Here is a 16,489-nt window from a genome sequence, read left to right on the forward strand (position 1 = left end):
ATTATAAAATCAAATGAGGTAAGGCTTAGAAGATGGGAAGAGGATAGTTAAGCATTCATATGTGGATTTTTAATTTCGTTCTTTGGAAAGGAATTCTCAGTGAAAAGAAGATCTCCCTATCAATCATAAAATTTGGTATTTTAGAACTCAGTAATTAAGCCAGACCAGCAAACTTCTTAGAATGTGGGGCCACAGATAGACCCAGGTGAAGTACATGTGTTAGGTATTGGTCCCCTTTAGATTGAGAGAGTAAGGAAGAGTTTTGACATCACAGGCTATTTTGACTTAAAGCATGAACTTGAAAGTAGTTTCATTTTTTAGACTTTATTCATTCCCTTGCAGCCTCTCCCTCTCACTGGCAAAACTTACTTCCTTGCTTGCTCATTCTTTTACTATGCATCAAAGAGGTATTGTGTACCCAAAGTTGTTAAGCTACTTGGAAGAAAGGTACTTACAAGAACAGGGTAATTATTAGTCATAATAAACTGTCTTTGTAGAGATACATGGGTAACTCCCTTACATATTAGTAGCAGTGAGCAGCTAGATAGCTTCCCAACAAGCTGGTTAGATTTGTTCTAAATTAAGGACTTCTGCTTCATAGTCTAGGTCTAATGTCTTATAGGAACCTAACAGAGTCATTGTTTTGAAGATAGGATAACAAAATTTAGGACAGATCAAACAATGTGTGTCCACGGATCTCTAAGATATGAATCAACAAAGCAAAATAATCATGAAATTTGTAGGGTTTTTTTGGTAGAATGTAGCAATTCAATTCAGTGTGTATGAGAGGCAAACAAAAGAACTCGTTGGCAGGGGTTTGCTGCTGCTAAGTCGCTTCAGTCGTGTCCGACTCTGCGACCCCATAGACAGCAGCCCACCAGGCTCCCCCGTCCCTGGGATTCTCCAGGCAAGAACACTGGAGTGGGTTGTCATTTCCTTCTCCAATGCATGAAAGTGAAACGTGAAAGTGAAGTCGCTCAGTCGTGTCCGACTTTTAGCGACCCCATGGACTGCAGCCTACCAGGCTCCTCCGTCCATGGGATTTTCCAGGCAAGAGTACCGGAGTGGGGTACCATTGCCTTCTCCTAGGCCTAATCAAATACACTATAGAGTTGCTAGATTAGTTGTCTAAATAGCAACACTGTTATTTTTCAAAAATAGTTACTAACAGCAAATAAGGACATGGTCTCTTGATTTTAGAAATTGTTACTTTGAAAAACTTACTGTGGTGCTTAGTCCCTTCAGTCTCTCCAACTCTGTGTGACACTGTAGACTGCAGCCCACCAGGCTCCTCTGTCCCTGGGATTCTCTAGCCAAGAATACTGGAGTGGGATGCCATTCCCTCCTCCAGGGTATCTTCCCAACCCAGGGATCACACTCAGGTCTCCTGCATTTCAGGCAGATTCTTTACCACTGAGCCACCAGGGAAGCCTGAAAAATTTGCTATGCTATGCTATACTAAGTCGCTTCAGTCTTGTCCGACTCTGTGCGACCCCATAGACGGCAGCCCACCAGGCTCCGTCGTCCCTGGGATTCTCCAGGCAAGAATATTGGAGTGGGTTGCCATTTGCTTCTCCAGTGCATGAAAGAGAAAAGTGAAAGTGAAGTCGCTCAGTCGTGTCCAACTCTTAGTGACACCATGGACTGCAGCCTACCGGGCTCCTCCGTCCATGGCATTTTCCAGGCAAGAGTACTGGAGTGGGGTGCCATTGCCTTCTCCAGAAAAACTTGCTAATTGTTCTTATTCTCATTTTGCTGCGGAATAATGAAAAATGGTCCAGAATTCATTTTGGATTATTATTTGTTAATCATTCATGTTATCTCAACTCTCATTTTGTGACAAGTCAGTCCTAGAAGTAGACAAATGTGTAAAAGGATTATAAAATTCCAACAATCTATTTAAAGTAGAATATGTGCATAAGTACAGCCATTAAAATTATTTTTAAAGAATCCATTAGAGAGCATTGTATACTACAAAGAAATGGTAACAAAAACATGAAAATTTATCGTTCATAGGGCATTTGTATATTGTGTGTGCTTTCACAGAAATGAGGGTAAAGGAAATAGAATGGTTTCACTGGTTCTCTCTGGGTTGTATGCTTACAGATGAATTTTCTGCAACAGACAAGTATTCCCACAAAGCATTTTTATTCAGAGTTCTAGTTTGTAGTGACAAGGCAAAATGCTTGTATTTTATCTTTAAAAATATGATGCAAACAGTATGATCTACAACTTGTCAAAACCCAGGAACCATCTCTCATTTCAACAGTTGGTGTCTGTTATGTCCATAAGTATGTCCGTTATCTTTTGGTTCACCTCCCCTTGATGAAGGGGAGGTTCACCTCCTCTTCATGACCATTGCCACTATTTTAGCTCAGACCTGGCATAGAGTAGCCTGTCACCCTAAATATTCGTCAAATAAATGAGTGTATATATAAAACTGTGTAGTGATGTAGCTTACTCTGGCTTTAATCTTGCCCCTTCTAATCCATCTGTCATCCTTCAAAGTGATTTTCCTAAAATGTGAATCTGATCTTACTTGAAATGCTTTAAAGAAATCCATGCTCCTAGAGTGGCATAAAGGAAGGAACTCTCTGATTTGGTGGCTCCTCCCTTTTTTCCAAAGATTCAGTTGCTTTTCCTTTTGCTTTCACCCATATTGCTGCTTTCAGTTCTCCAAACTTAACTTGTTCTGTCAGACCTTTCTCTTGTATCATCCTTTCATGGAATATTCCTACTCTACCCCCTTGTGAATGCATCCTTCAGTTCAAGTGTTCTTTTCTCTCTGATGTTTTTTCTGGTGCTCTCCAAGAAGTCTGTTGTTACAATTCCATGTACCCTTTACCCAGTTCTATTAATATCATAGCAGTTTGTTATAATTATTTAGAATCTTCTAACCCTGCTAGAATGTGAGCCCTTGAAGGGCAGTATTTAACTTGCATTGTCTCAGACAAATACATAGTCCCTGCATTAATTCCCAGGGCATAGTAAGTGCTCAAGTAAATGTTTTAATTAATTAGGTCTCTTCTCTCTTTGTTGTAAGTATGAAACTGCAAAATAGCTCCTGAACTTTAATTGTGAAGAGAAGTAAAGAGGGTTAGAGATGAATTTTTGTAGTTAAAAGCTAGGAAAATGGTAATGGTTGTGCCCAAGAGCAAAGCCACTATTTGGGGGTGGAGGTGTATGAATAATTGAACATCAATTCTATCTTTGACAGATTAACAATCCCAAGTGAAGGGTGTCCTAGTACTCTCTGCCCATTGCAGATAAAAGCCTCCTCAAAAAAAAGTGTTCAATTGTGTTGATCAAATTGAAAATTCCTGTCCAACCTCTGGCATTTGGTTATAAATTCTTATTTTTCAGGTTAAACTTGCCTTTCTATAGCATAATAATAATAAAAAGACAACTGTACAGGTACTTTTGCTTAATTACATTAGAAAAAAGAACCTTTCCATTGCAAACTTTTCTAAACTGATCAACAACCCTATTAACAGGATAGAATTTCAGGACTAGACTCTGGTATCTCATTTCAAAAGAATAGGTGTGGTCCCACAAATAATGAATGGAGATCATAAATGCTTACCAATATGCAGCAACAGTTGTAGGGACTAAACATCCCAAAAGGGCTTTGATAGAAAAGTACATGTTTAAAAACAAAAACAAAAAGTACATGTTTATCTCTGCACAGAAAGATACTTAGTCTGAATTCTTAATAGTTTACAATCAACATGATATTGTTGATATTCATTTTTATAAAGTTGAATCCAGTAATGTGTTGACCAGTCCCTTCCACAACACAAGCAATTTTACAATATTCAGGCAGGTTTGGCACTGTTAAAAATCAATTCTAAGATTTGTAACATTTTTATAAGTTGATAACATTCTGTTATACAGATCCTGAGAAATTTTTTTCCTTCTTTGCCTAAGTGTTAGGTGAAAATCCTACGTAAAAAACTGGTAGAAATATCATCACACATTTAATTCAAGGCAGACTTAAGGTTGGTCATCCATTTCTAACAACTTAATTGATCTTTCATTGAAGACAAATTCTTAAGCCCATGGTCATACTCATGGCTACCAAGCCTTTAAAAAAAAAAAAAAAAAACACTTAAAAAAATTAGCGTCTCTACTACAGGCATGTTAAAATGTTGCATGTCAGTAGTTCCCAAGCTAGTTTGACTACTATAATTATCTGGGAAGCTTACTAACTATACATTCCAGGACTCCACCCCAGTTCCCCCAAACAGGTTGTTACATATCATTCATAATTTTCTTAGAATGTAGCAATTCCATAAGAACCACAATTGCTGGACTTCTTAGTGTGACCCAGGAATCTGCATTTTGCAGAAACTTCTCATGCTCAGGTACTTTGCATGCAGGTGCTACTTTGATAAACACTTACATGGAATGAAGCATTTCACTAAAATGTTTCTATAAAACTACAGTGCCAACAGTTGTTCCCCATCCCCTATTTCTTTTTTGGAGAGCTTTATTGTACCTCCAACCTAAGAAGCTTGAAGGTATTATTGGCATGAACCATTTAGTTTTCTTCTTGGAGATTTCTTCAGAATAGCGACATAATTTGTTTCCTAAAAAAATCATAATGTTCTGATGGACTTTTTTCTGTAGTAGATAAGGGTCAAGTCTTGTTAGCCTGGGAATCAGTCTGTCTTTTTAGGAGTGCTTAGGTTTTTTGTGAAAAATATCTTATTTCTATACCCTTTTAATATATAGGAGCATTTTAAATGGGGAGGAGCTATCGGCTGTTATTTTAAACATAGTGACATTTCATCCTACTACTTTTACTGAGATATTTAGACAGTGATCTTTCAACCACAGTTACTGTTTTCTCTTAAAGGTAAAAGGAGGAACTTTAAATCCCAGAAGTGCAACTCAAGAGCAGAAAGAAGCATCCTTTCATTTAATATTAGTAACTTAAGAGTAGTAGGTTTTAAGAACTTCAGATTTCATGAGCTAGGACCTTAAGGACCCACTTCAACATAAAAAATCCAGCCCCAGTACCAGTAAATATTCTCATCATGTAATTCCACATGTATCATGTTCACCAGGCAACTTTATGGACACTATTAGACTTCCTGTATAATAACCTCCTTGAAGGAAATTACTGGCTAAAGAGATAATTGTCTTTTCTTCATAAACTGATAAATGACCTTTTTTTCAAATACACCTGCTCCTTGGTTACTCTGTCTTCCAAGAGATACCAGTTTGCTTATTAACAAAAACAGGTTTTCTGATCTTATATTTAGATTGTTAAATTAGTATTCTTTTGACTTAAATAAATGCCAAGTACAAAGAACTACAAATGACTTCAGCAAATCCATAATACAGCATGTAGAGATATATATATATAAATATAGTAGATAGTATACCAAGAATTTATGTTTCCATCAAGCTGGTAATAAATGTTGTGTGTGGGTGGGTGGGTGTGTGTGAGGGAGAGAGGAAGGTGGTTTCTGAGAATGCTGACATAGTTTGACATAGTTTTTAGTCTTGATATGGTCACCATATTGTCCAGAGGATTAATCTGGAATAGGATATGTAGAATTTAACTTACGCTGGATCAGAATTAAGCTCAAGGAGGTCTTTGCCTGCTGATTGTGCCAAGCTAATTGTCTTGGCAGCGTTTCAGTGGATAGTGGGTAGGGACAGTGGGAGTTGCATTCATAGGCATCACTGTTCAGATGATGAGGCATTTGGCTATCTGAAGAGTCATAGTTGGAGAAGGCAATGGCACCCCACTCCAGTACTCTTGCCTGGAAAACCCCATGGACGGAGGAGCCTGGTGGGCTGCAGTCCGTGGGGTCGCTAAGAGTCAGACACGACTGAGTGACTTCACTTTCACTTTTCACTTTCATGCATTGGAGAAGGAAATGGCACCCCACTCCAGTGTTGTTGCCTAGAGAATCCTAGGGACGGGGGAGCCTGGTGGGAGGGCGTCGTGGGGTCACACAGAGTTGGACACGACTTAAGCGACTTAGCAGCAGCAGCAGCAAAGAGTCATAGTTACTCCTTGTCTTACCCTCACTTCACTTATTTCTTTTTGATTTTTAATTTTTATTGGAGTATAGTTGATTAGCAACGTATTAGTTTCAGGTGTACTACAAAGTGAATCAGTTGTACATACACATATATCAATCTTTTTAAAATTCTTTGCACATATAGGTCATTACAGAGTGTTGAATAGAATTCCCTGGTCTTTATTATCTATTTTATATACAATAGTGTGTATATCTCACTTAATTGAATTTACTTTTTTTCCCCCCCAAATTAAAGCACAGATTTGCCTCAAATGGGAAACCTAAGTGGTCATGTCATTAATTATGGGATTCTTCAACTTGAAAAGCATGACGACATAAATGCATTTAGAATGTATGGATAAGATAATTTGTAGGGTGAGAAGGAAAGAAAATTTTTTTCAGATGAGTGTATTCCAACACATCCTGCCTAATAAATTCAAGTCTGAAGGGACAAATGAGGTGTGGAATTGAGTCCTTCCAACATTCCACTATGTTGAGCATTCTTCCTGTTCAAAGAGGCAGTGAGGGATAATTTGTGAGTTGCTGCAGTTAAAAAGAATGTGCCATACAAGCACCCAAGGGCAGAGAGAAGGATGGAGTTACTGGTCGTAAGAAGACAGCTGAGTTTACAAAAGTGCCAAATACATGAACAAGAACACACCATTAAATTCCTCTCAGACATTGTATATGAGAATAGGTACATCTGTGGGCTATCACAATGGTCAGTCTTACTCCATGCAGCATAAGCATAGCAGATGTTAGCAGAGATCGATAGAATTCAGATTAGCCTAAAAGCCTCCAATATACAGTGTTACCTCTCCCTCCCTCTTTATGCATGCATTAGTTTGCCGAACAAGTGACTGACTTCTGTTTAAACAGCCTCAGTGATACTGAGCATCTCTGTGGTCCGCTCTTTTCCTCTGTACCTCTGGAACTGAATACATTATTCCAAATGGGTTCTGTCCCACAAAACATGAAGAGTAAAATGAGGAACTGGATAGGTAGGTGGCAAACAGCAAAAGTTATTTGGGCATGTAACTTGTAAGTAGACTAACCAAGTAAGCAAGAACTATTGGAAAAATTTAACCTTAATTTTTTTTTATGTTATTTTTAAATCTTTGGGAATATTCAAAAGTAACTTACTAGAATCACAGCAAGTTTCAGAAGTTATTTGAGATAAAAGATGTTACATGTAAAACTAAAATTATATACAAAGTATATAATTATACACATTACAGTAAACTTAAATCTCAGTTTGAGTTATTTCTTCATAATCACTGAGTTTCTTTTTCCCTAAGGTAAAGTGTATGTTTTAATACATGCTTTATTAATTGACCAAACAAGCACTTGGTGATATTTTCAGGTGCCAGAAAGCATTATGATGAAGACCATGTTGAAATAAATATTCAGCCAGCACTTGTAAGTTACTGTGATCATACATGCTTGCATGAAGTTGAGGTTTAACTACCCTTTATCCCATTAAGGACTAGAATAAGACTAGGCAAACTACAGCCAGCCCTGCCTGTGTCTTTATAGCTGAGGAATTAAGAACGTTGTTTATATTTTTGAAGTGTTACTGTGGGGGTACAGGCACCCTATTTGAGACTGTGGTTTGAAAAGCCTAAAATATTTCCTTTGTGACCCCCCTATTCAGAAGAAAAAAAAAAAGATTGTGGATTCCTGAACTAGAGCAGTTAAAATATTCTGAACTTAAGACTTCTGAAAACAAATAATGTTCAAATGGTAACCGGTAAGCCAGAGAGCCTGCTGGTCATCAAGGGATCAGTTGGTACACAGAAAAGGAAGCCAGGAGGTCAGACTACACATACCAATAAATGGCTAAGGAATAGGCAAATAATTATATACCCTGTGTCTGAGCCAGTAGATGGAATAATATGCTGTGATTAAAATGAATTTATAATAACATGTAAAAAATGTTCTTAATATATTTAAACTATTAGTATAATGCTTTATACCCTATATCTTAGTGACATACAGGAAGAAAATACAGGCAGTATGCACATACAGTGCGTACTTCTTTTGTGGGGGTAGGGTTTTACTTAGTCCTCTGCTGAGTACTGCATAGTTGGTCATACAGCAACACTCTCTGAAGTATCATGTTGTTGTTTAGTCACTCAGTCGTGTCTGACTCTGTTCCAGCCCTGTGGACTGTAGCACACCGGACTCCTCTGTCCATGGCATTTCCCAGGGAAGAACACTGGAGTGGGTTGCCATTTCTTTCTCCAGGGGATCTTCCCGCCCCAGGGATCGGACCTGCATCTCCTTCATTGCAGGCAGAGTCTTTACCGCTGAGCCGCCAGGGAAGTATAGTGTTGGCTGTACCTGTATTTTAAAGAGAAACAAGCTAACGCGTTAAGGAAATTGTGAGTCAGGGCCTGAATCATGCTCAGTGTTCAAAAATAATTAATTAATGGGGTAGGTGACATTAATAAATGGAAAACAATTATTTGTCTCCTCACTAGGAAAGTAACCTTCAAATAATGGCACTAACCAAGTAAAAGTTTTAGTGCTGTGGAACCACAGATGACCATGAATACTTGATTACTTGACAGACTACTAATAAAGTTAATTGAAGTTTAATAAGCATTGTCAAGATTTTCTTTTGAAATGATGGACTCTTCAGTAAGGTGCTGGCATTTTATAAAGCAATTAACAAAGCTGTATTGAACCTAAAAATTGGTCACCAATTCAGTACATCCTATGTGTAGTTGCCTTCCTTGGGCAGCCATTGACATATTAAAATTTAAAACAGAACTGTGCACTTAATCACATTCACCAATAAGAGAATTTAATTTACTTCATGAGGCATTAATACATAATACGTACTCTACTGACAGTTTCACGGGGGGACTGAGTAAGTTTAAACTGCAAAAATTACCCTATAAGATTTTCTTCTAATTGTGGTAAAATACGTACATGAGGTCTGTTATCTTAAATTTTAAAGTGTGCAGTACCATATTGTTTCTCCTAAGCTTTTTTTTTTTTTTGCTTCTTATCTTCCAGGTGCCCTGTCTTTCTAAAAATGTCTTCCTCTTAAGTCATCTTTCGTTTTGCAGAACAATTTAGCACTTGTCAGCAGTATACAAACTTAGCAAGTATATTCTTATACTTGTTGAGGAAGTAGCATTACGATCAGATTGCATGTTCTTCTACCTTGTGGCACTGATCTTGGTGCAAGGTCCCACTGGGTTGAGGACTGGTAGTATCAAGAACGCTGTAGCTGTTTGTCACAGATGGACACGGCTATAAAAGCAGCAGCATCTGTCTGTTATCTTTGAGAAGTGTCTCACTGGTTTTAGCTAACTAATTTTACCAGGTATTTGGCAAGGTGTGACTGCAGTACAGGGCCTTTTATTTCACAACTTGATTCAGGTCCTTGGCCTGCAAAGGCTTGGTCCACTTCAGTGCTTTCCGTCAACCCCAGGCCCTTGGTCGGCAACAAACAAGGTAATAAAGAGTTGTACTTTTTTTTTTTTCCTTAGAGTTGTACATTTTAATCATAAATAGGTGAAAGAGAGCTTAAACTGGTTTAATAAACTTGTCATACATTATCTCTGGGCCTAAAACATCTTGAATAAATAACAGCATTTGTACAAACTGGTTTTTCTATAAAAAGGCCACATTTCCATCCAGGACATTTTATTTGGCTGTGTTCCTTTCCTCTAATAGGACAGAACTTAAAGAATTCCAAAGCAAATTTGCACTTTCGCATAAATTACTCAGTTTGGTGACTGTCATGCCTCCATAGGTATTTTCTACCTGATTGTATAAAATACGGATAGCTTGAGACTAACCAGAGAAATGATTCCAAGCAACCATGATGTATTTGCTTTTAAGCCAGTAGTTCCGGAGAAGGCAATGGCAACCCATCCCACTGTTCTTGCCTGGAGAATCCCCAGGGATGGGGGAACCTGGTGGGCTGCCGTCTATGGGGTCACACAGTCGGACATGACTGAAGCAACCTAGCAGCAGCAGTAGTTCTTAAAATGGGGATTCTGGGTCAACCTATAGCAGAATTAACTATGGTGCCTGTTTTTGACAAACCTACCAAGTTAAATCAGTCCTGTATTTTGAAAAGGTATACTTGAGAAAATTTAGCCTTTTGTGAGGTACTAAATTTCAATGAGGATGTCAGAGAATAATGAAAACACTTTGAAAGATTAGTTGTGGAGACAGGAGAGAAGGATTTTGCCTGGCCGGGTGAGCTTAAATATTATAACAAGGAAATTAGCAATCTTTAAGAAAATTGGTATCTAAAAGGAAGTTACTTGTCTGCACAGTAGGTTCACCATAAACAATCTGATATTGCTAACCTCTGGTAGGCTTTTAAAAAAACTTTGCACAGTTACATTTGTAATCTGTGAACCCAACCATTAACTGGAAAATAGTCAAGGGGAAATCAGGTGCAAAAAGCAAGATCTTTGTACATAGGGAATACAGCTTCAAAACACGTCCAGAGTGTGCATTAAAGTAGTGCGTCACAATCCTTCTTTTTCTTACGGCGTTTCATGAAACCAAATTATTTGGGCTAAGATTGTTTCAGGCTCCCAGAAAATAAGCTTCAATGACCTTTAACATCAGCTTCTTACAGAGATATTCCCTAGATTCCAAATACGCAGATTCCTAACTAATTTTGTGCCATGACCTTTTGATAGCCCCATGAAGTGAAGTGGCAGTCGCACAGTCGTGTCAGACTCTTTGCGACCCCATGGACTGTAGCCTGCCAGGCTCCTCTGTCCATGGGATTCTCCAGGCAAGAATACTGGAGTGGGTTGCCGTTCCCTTCTCTAGGATCTTCCCAACCCGGGGATTGAATCCTGGTCTCGGCATTGCAGGCAGATTCTTTACTATCTGAGCCACCAGGGAAGCCCCATAAAGCCTAAGAATTCTCAGCATGCTGTAAATGTGCATTACAGAGTGCACACACGACTCTCAGGGCCATCTCCGGACTCGTGGTTAGTAATGAGGCCTTTAGCTACTGTTAGCCCAGCACCCCGTTCTAGCTTAGAACAGCCTCTTCCCTCAACAGTCCTTGGAGAAACCAGCTGACTTCAAAGTGGAGGTGAGAAGCCACAGTGAGGAACTTTAGTTGGAAACGCTAACGGAAGTTAACCCTCTTCAAAGTCGGGCCGATAAAGAGGAAAGAGGTTCTGTCGTCCAGTTTTGGCCTTTTGTGGAAGTAGGCCCTTTCACTCTATATATGATAAACGGGCTTAAGCATACAGTGGACACACCCAAGATCCCCTTTCTCTTCATTCAGAACTCCCTCGCTCCTGGTGAGATGGAACTTGCCCTCGTGAACTCTACCCAGCCGTCCAAACATTGGCTCCCCGTCTGGAAGAGGGAGCTGTGGGTGGCTGCGCAGCAGATGCAGCAAGCTCGTGGCTTGGCCACCGGCCCCAGCGAGTCGGGGCCTGGCGCTATAGTCCAGGCAGCCGGCTGGCCTGCGCCGAGAAGGGCGTAGCCAGGCGGCTGCGAGCATCACATGGGCACCGCCCTCGCGGAGGGGGAGGGGTCGGGGTTGGCCCCGGAAAGCGGCTCTTGCGTCTCCAGAGGCCCGCCGCCCCTCGGCCCAGGCTGCCAGGCTGCCGGCAGCCAGCAGTTCCACGGGAGGAAGAGAGGGCAGGCCGCGCAACTGCTGCCCGGCTGGAGCTACCGCCCCGCCCGCGTCGTCGCGGAGGAGCCTCAAAAACGCACTTCCTCCGCGGCCGAGCCCACTTCCGCCTGGCTTTTCCTGGGGCCCCGGAGCCCAGAGTTTTAGCCTTTTCGGTGTTCAGTGACCTAGTTGACACACTTTAAGGTCAGCTTCTCATTCCTTCCAAAAAGTATATAATGTATTTTACAACTTCCTGCGGTGCGCACTGCTCAAAGTGAACCTGGCCTTAACCACCATCTTCGGAAATACTGGTAGCGATCCGTCTGTCCATTGTCCTACGTGCCGAGTGGCAATGATTGTTCATTATGCTCTGCTAGAGGAGGCCAGAACGGTAATGTCCCTGCCATGGGAAGGATCTGTATTTGAATTCTGAGTCCCCTGTCACCGCTTACCAGCTGTGTCCAAATTTAAAAGATGAATGTCGCGGAGTCATTTGTTGATGGATCAAATGAGGTAAAGCATACAAACCCTTTAGCATACCTAGCATAGAGTTGTATCTAGCATAAAGGCTAAATAAAAATAAGGAAATGTATAAACTATTTATCGAGCATCTCTTCAAATTATGTCGGTTGTGTTAGGTAAGGCTTCTCCCCGTCCCCATAGGAATGGCCTCCTCCCATCTGAAAGAGCTGGTGTTTCTTAGTATGTTACCAGCTCCCAGGCATCCTTTCAAGCTTCTGGTTCTGAAGAAGTTCCAGTTCGTATTCAACTTGACCATTATTTCAGAGCTTAGTACTGGATGAGTATTTTGTAGGGATGGTAGACAAGCCTAGGTTTGGTATGATTATAGCACCGCTCTGTTTTTTTATTTCAGAGGAAAAATGTAGTAGTAGACAGGCTTCCTCCCAAGTACATTTTAGGCTGCTAACTGACCCAAACCATAATACTTCCCAACCCGTGCCCCCTACCATTTGGAGTCAGGTGCAGATTGGAGATGGGTGGTGAAAAAAGATCTAAACAAAGATGCTAGATTTTTTTGTTGTTGTTAGTTGCACTAATGACTCTAGCAGTTTTCTGTGCAGCTTGTGATAATTTACAAGGAAATGATAAGAGAACTAAGCATACAAAAATTATTTTCCACCAAAAAATTGACAAACTCCAAACCTGTGACTAACTCATTCATGATCCATTTAATCTTGAGATGTTCAGGAGTAATTAGAACTTTTCTAGGATGAGTTGTTAACTTGTTTTGATTGATTTCTGCATTCCCAGCAGGACTCTTTAAGTCTTGCCCCTTCAGACACTATTCTCACCGCTGCATAACTAAGACAAGATCTTCAAATATCATAGTTTCTACTGTGGAGTGAAATGATCTTATCTTCACGCTGGTTAAAGAGGTGGAGGTTCCTTACACTTTAGAACATGTTTTATGTAAGTTACACTACAGTTTTTGTTTTTTTTTTTTTTAATGCTTAATGACATGCAAAGATGAGCATCGTGTTTAATTTGATGAAATCCCATATACAAAGTAATCTCGTTATTGTAAAAAACATTAAATGTTCTGCAATGCAGTTATTCCTCTCTTAATATGGGGAAATAAAAGTTATTTTGTGAACTGGGGTGGGTTGCTGTGCCCTCCTCCAAGAGATCTTTCTAACCCAGGAATCGAACCTGCATCTGTTACCTCTACCTGCATTGGCAGGCAGGTTCTTTACCACTGGCACCACCTGGAAAGCCCATAAAGATAAATAATGTCAGTTTGATAAATCAAGAAATAGAAACATAAACATTATTTAGGAATCTGGAGTTACCTCTCAAAGATGTTGTCTCTTGAGGTTAAGAATGGGGTGTTGTTCCTTTTAATTTTAAGCTCTTGGATGTAAGGTGGGGTATTTGTTTTCTTAAAAAAAAAAAAATGCATGATTTACTTTTGCTAAAATAAATATTAAACAATATCTCAGTGTTAAATTTTTAAAAATTTATTTTCATCCAGATTACCCTACCCTTTTCCAGGTTACTCTTCACCACTCAGCTCGCAGAGCAAAGAGAAATTTGAAAACCCAGCTGAAAGGCACTTTGAATAACAATGAGTATCAGGTAGAGACAAATTATAAATTGCTGAATATAAAGCATGAGGGGTTTTCCTTTCTTTTAATTGCGGGGCTAGAAATAAAGCTGTTTAATTGTCCTAAACTGCATCACTCTCTTTCTGGGATGGGCTTCTGGCTTGAATCTATACTGATTGTATGTTTTGTTGCACTATGGGAACTATATTAGCAAAACAGTTCTAGAGTCACAGTTGTGTATTTGGCGCCCTCTAGTGCAATTTTTAAATGACAAAAGCATAGTTATCTTTGCTGAGCTGTTAACTGGAAGAGAATAAAATTTAAATTTCAATTTACCTTCTCAGTGTGACTGATCTTGATTTTTTCCGACATCCGCCAAGACTGACCCCCCCCCCCCGCCCCCGTATCTACACGTTATTTCCTAGTCATGACACTCACTAGGCTGTGACCTTGCACTAACTAGTTCCTTAATCTCTGCACTTCAGTTTCCTCATCTGTAAAATGAGAATGATAATCATAAGAATGCTAACGTGAATGCCCTGCACATACTAAGAACACAATAATTGCTAGCTATCTTTGTTTTACACTTACTAGATCAGTTAGTACTAAACATACTTAAAGACAATAATTGATCTTGACTCATCATAATCTGCTAGTTGGAGAATGTGAAGAATGCTAATGAGTAGCTTAAAAAATAAAGAATAAAAGCCTAGATGTGATTCTCCTCTCTGGTCCCATCTTACTGAGTCAATTCATGCCAATTCTGAAGTCTGGAAGCATGGTGGATATCTGCATCCCTATTTCTTAAAGGGTATATAAATTACAGGCACTGTACATTACTTCTAACTCTCAAAACCACAATCTAGTTAGGCAAAGGATATTATTCCCATTTCCCAGAAGAGAAAATACGCTCTACGTCACCCAGATAAATGTCAGAGCCACACTTACAACTTGAGTCAGCCTCTAGAGCCCATGGCCTCAAAGGACATCAGAAAAACTTTCCAAAGGGAGAATTCTAAGTTATGTAGTCTTCAGAAGTGCAAGGAAAATCTTGTAACTCCCTTCAGGAATTCAGCCATCAGTTCAGAGGATTCTTCCTGTCAAGAAAGCCCATCTATCTAGCCCTGCCATAATGATATTATTTTTTAGATCCCTGATGGTTCACATTTGCTTGGCAGCTTGCAGTTTTCAAAGATTGGCCCATGGGGTATCTCATTTTCTATTCCGGAAAGCTTTTTGCACTCAATCATCCACTGAACCTCCAAGCTAGGGCAGTAAGTTCTTTCTTGGCAGGAGATTGCAGCTGCTTTGATTTACTCTCCAGGGAATACACTGCACACCCTAAGCCTTATAGCTGGGAACACAGATCTGGCCATGCAAGCATATAAAATAAACTCGATGATGGGGAGAGGTGTTCACAATCGGATCAGCCTGGTCACCCCACGCTGGGCAATGAGCTCTCTCACTGGAAGCCATACTGCAGAATCAAAGGCAGGGTCTTGGCTATCGAAACCACATTCAGCAGCCCTTCAATCAGCCAGGCCTCCCCAACATATGTGCTCATTTGCTTGGGGCAAGTATACGATCATGTAATTGCTTTTCCTCTTTTACCTTTTCTCCCATCTTCCCCTCACTCCCAACTCCCTCTGGTCCTTAAAAACTTCCTCCAGGTTTACACCTTAACCTCTTTGTTAGGATCCCAGTGAATGCCTAGACTTGTGTGGGTGCAAGGTTATGAATCAGCCATAGACACAGGCCCGGGGGATGGGCCTCCTGGAATGTAGAAGGGCCACAAGTTGAAAACAAATGAACCTCTTTTATCCCAGTGGGATTTTGGTGGTTTTCTAAAGCCTGCTGTTCCAGCAGGGCACTTCACCAGAAGCTAGTTTCTGGATCTTTTAGAAAGCATAAGCCCACATGTATGTCCTCTACAAGAATTTCAGCAGAGCCTGGGGGCCTGGAAAAGTTCTCTTTTAAACAAGCCTCAGTTTCTTCCTTAGGAGAACAGACTTTACATTATTTGAAAAGTAGCTTAAAGCATTATCACTCACCATCATTTTTTCCATAATGAGAAGTTCACAAAATGATAGAGGGGATCAGATTTGAGAGATCTGACTATAAATTTAAGAAAAATAAAATCCTGTTCATTCTCAATTATATGTGCTGGTGGAGGGAAGCAGGAGACAGAATTCCAGTGCGATATCAATACACTGTTCATTTCTATTGGTTTTACAGGGCATTTTAGTCATTAACATTTTTATATGGGTGTGTCTGTGGTTCTGGAAATCTACAACTATTTACAGCAAATAAAGCTACCCAGGGAAGATCCTGAAGGGGCTAGAATGCTGTCAAATGACTTTTCCACCCTTTGGACCAACTCTGCTTAGTGAGGGGTGGAAACAAAATGGGCTTTGGCCTTAGAGGATGAAAGGTTTAAATCCTGATGCTGCTGTGTGACTTTTTACACTCCTTACTTGGAAAATGGGGGAAATGCTTTATGGTATTAAGAGAATAATCTTCCAAGTTGTGAGGGAATTCTCAAAACACAACCATGAAATGTCTCCAATATTCATTCAGGCATTTTAATCTAGAGGAGCCTGGATAAGTTACAAATGTCCAAGAACAGACCAGAGCTGCTAGTTAACTTGGATTGGGGGACTTTAGCAACCTCTCTCTGAGATTCTGGCTACAGAGTATAAAGGGGCTTCCAGAGATGACCCAGGAAGGTCACAGACTAGAGTCTCAGCTTGGAAGATAAGCATATTTTG

General features: G+C 40.0%; 2 protein-coding genes across 14 annotated transcripts in view; one reads left to right on the plus strand and one right to left on the minus strand.

Moving 5' to 3' along the window:
• Positions 1-16,489, minus strand: part of LHFPL3 (LHFPL tetraspan subfamily member 3) — a 696,681-nt gene that overhangs the window by 31,090 nt on the left and 649,102 nt on the right. The window contains exon 4 of one of the 3 annotated variants that reach the window (XM_086397026.1): positions 7,953-8,381. The exons of the other annotated variants lie outside the window; for them this stretch is intronic. The gene's annotated coding sequence lies outside the window, so the exon portion shown is untranslated. Of the gene's footprint in view, positions 1-7,952; positions 8,382-16,489 lie in introns of those variants that run through there. 3 annotated transcript variants of the gene reach the window in all.
• The window catches only part of LOC147374386 (uncharacterized), a 36,008-nt gene that overhangs the window by 8,671 nt on the left and 10,848 nt on the right, over positions 1-16,489 (plus strand). For 3 of the 11 annotated variants that reach the window (XR_015162704.1, XR_015162710.1, XR_015162711.1), the window contains exons 2-3: positions 12,931-13,086; positions 13,649-13,752. The exons of 1 other annotated variant lie outside the window; for it this stretch is intronic. The gene's annotated coding sequence lies outside the window, so the exon portion shown is untranslated. Of the gene's footprint in view, positions 1-12,930; positions 13,087-13,648; positions 14,057-16,489 lie in introns of those variants that run through there. 7 more of the 11 variants (XR_015162705.1, XR_015162713.1, XR_015162712.1 and 4 more) reach the window with 3 other exon arrangements.

The sequence above is a fragment of the Bos grunniens genome, chromosome 4, assembly GCF_055505025.1.
Source record: "Bos grunniens cultivar Pamir isolate PY7600 chromosome 4, Bosgru_T2T1.0, whole genome shotgun sequence".
Classification (NCBI taxonomy): Eukaryota; Metazoa; Chordata; class Mammalia; order Artiodactyla; family Bovidae; genus Bos; species Bos grunniens.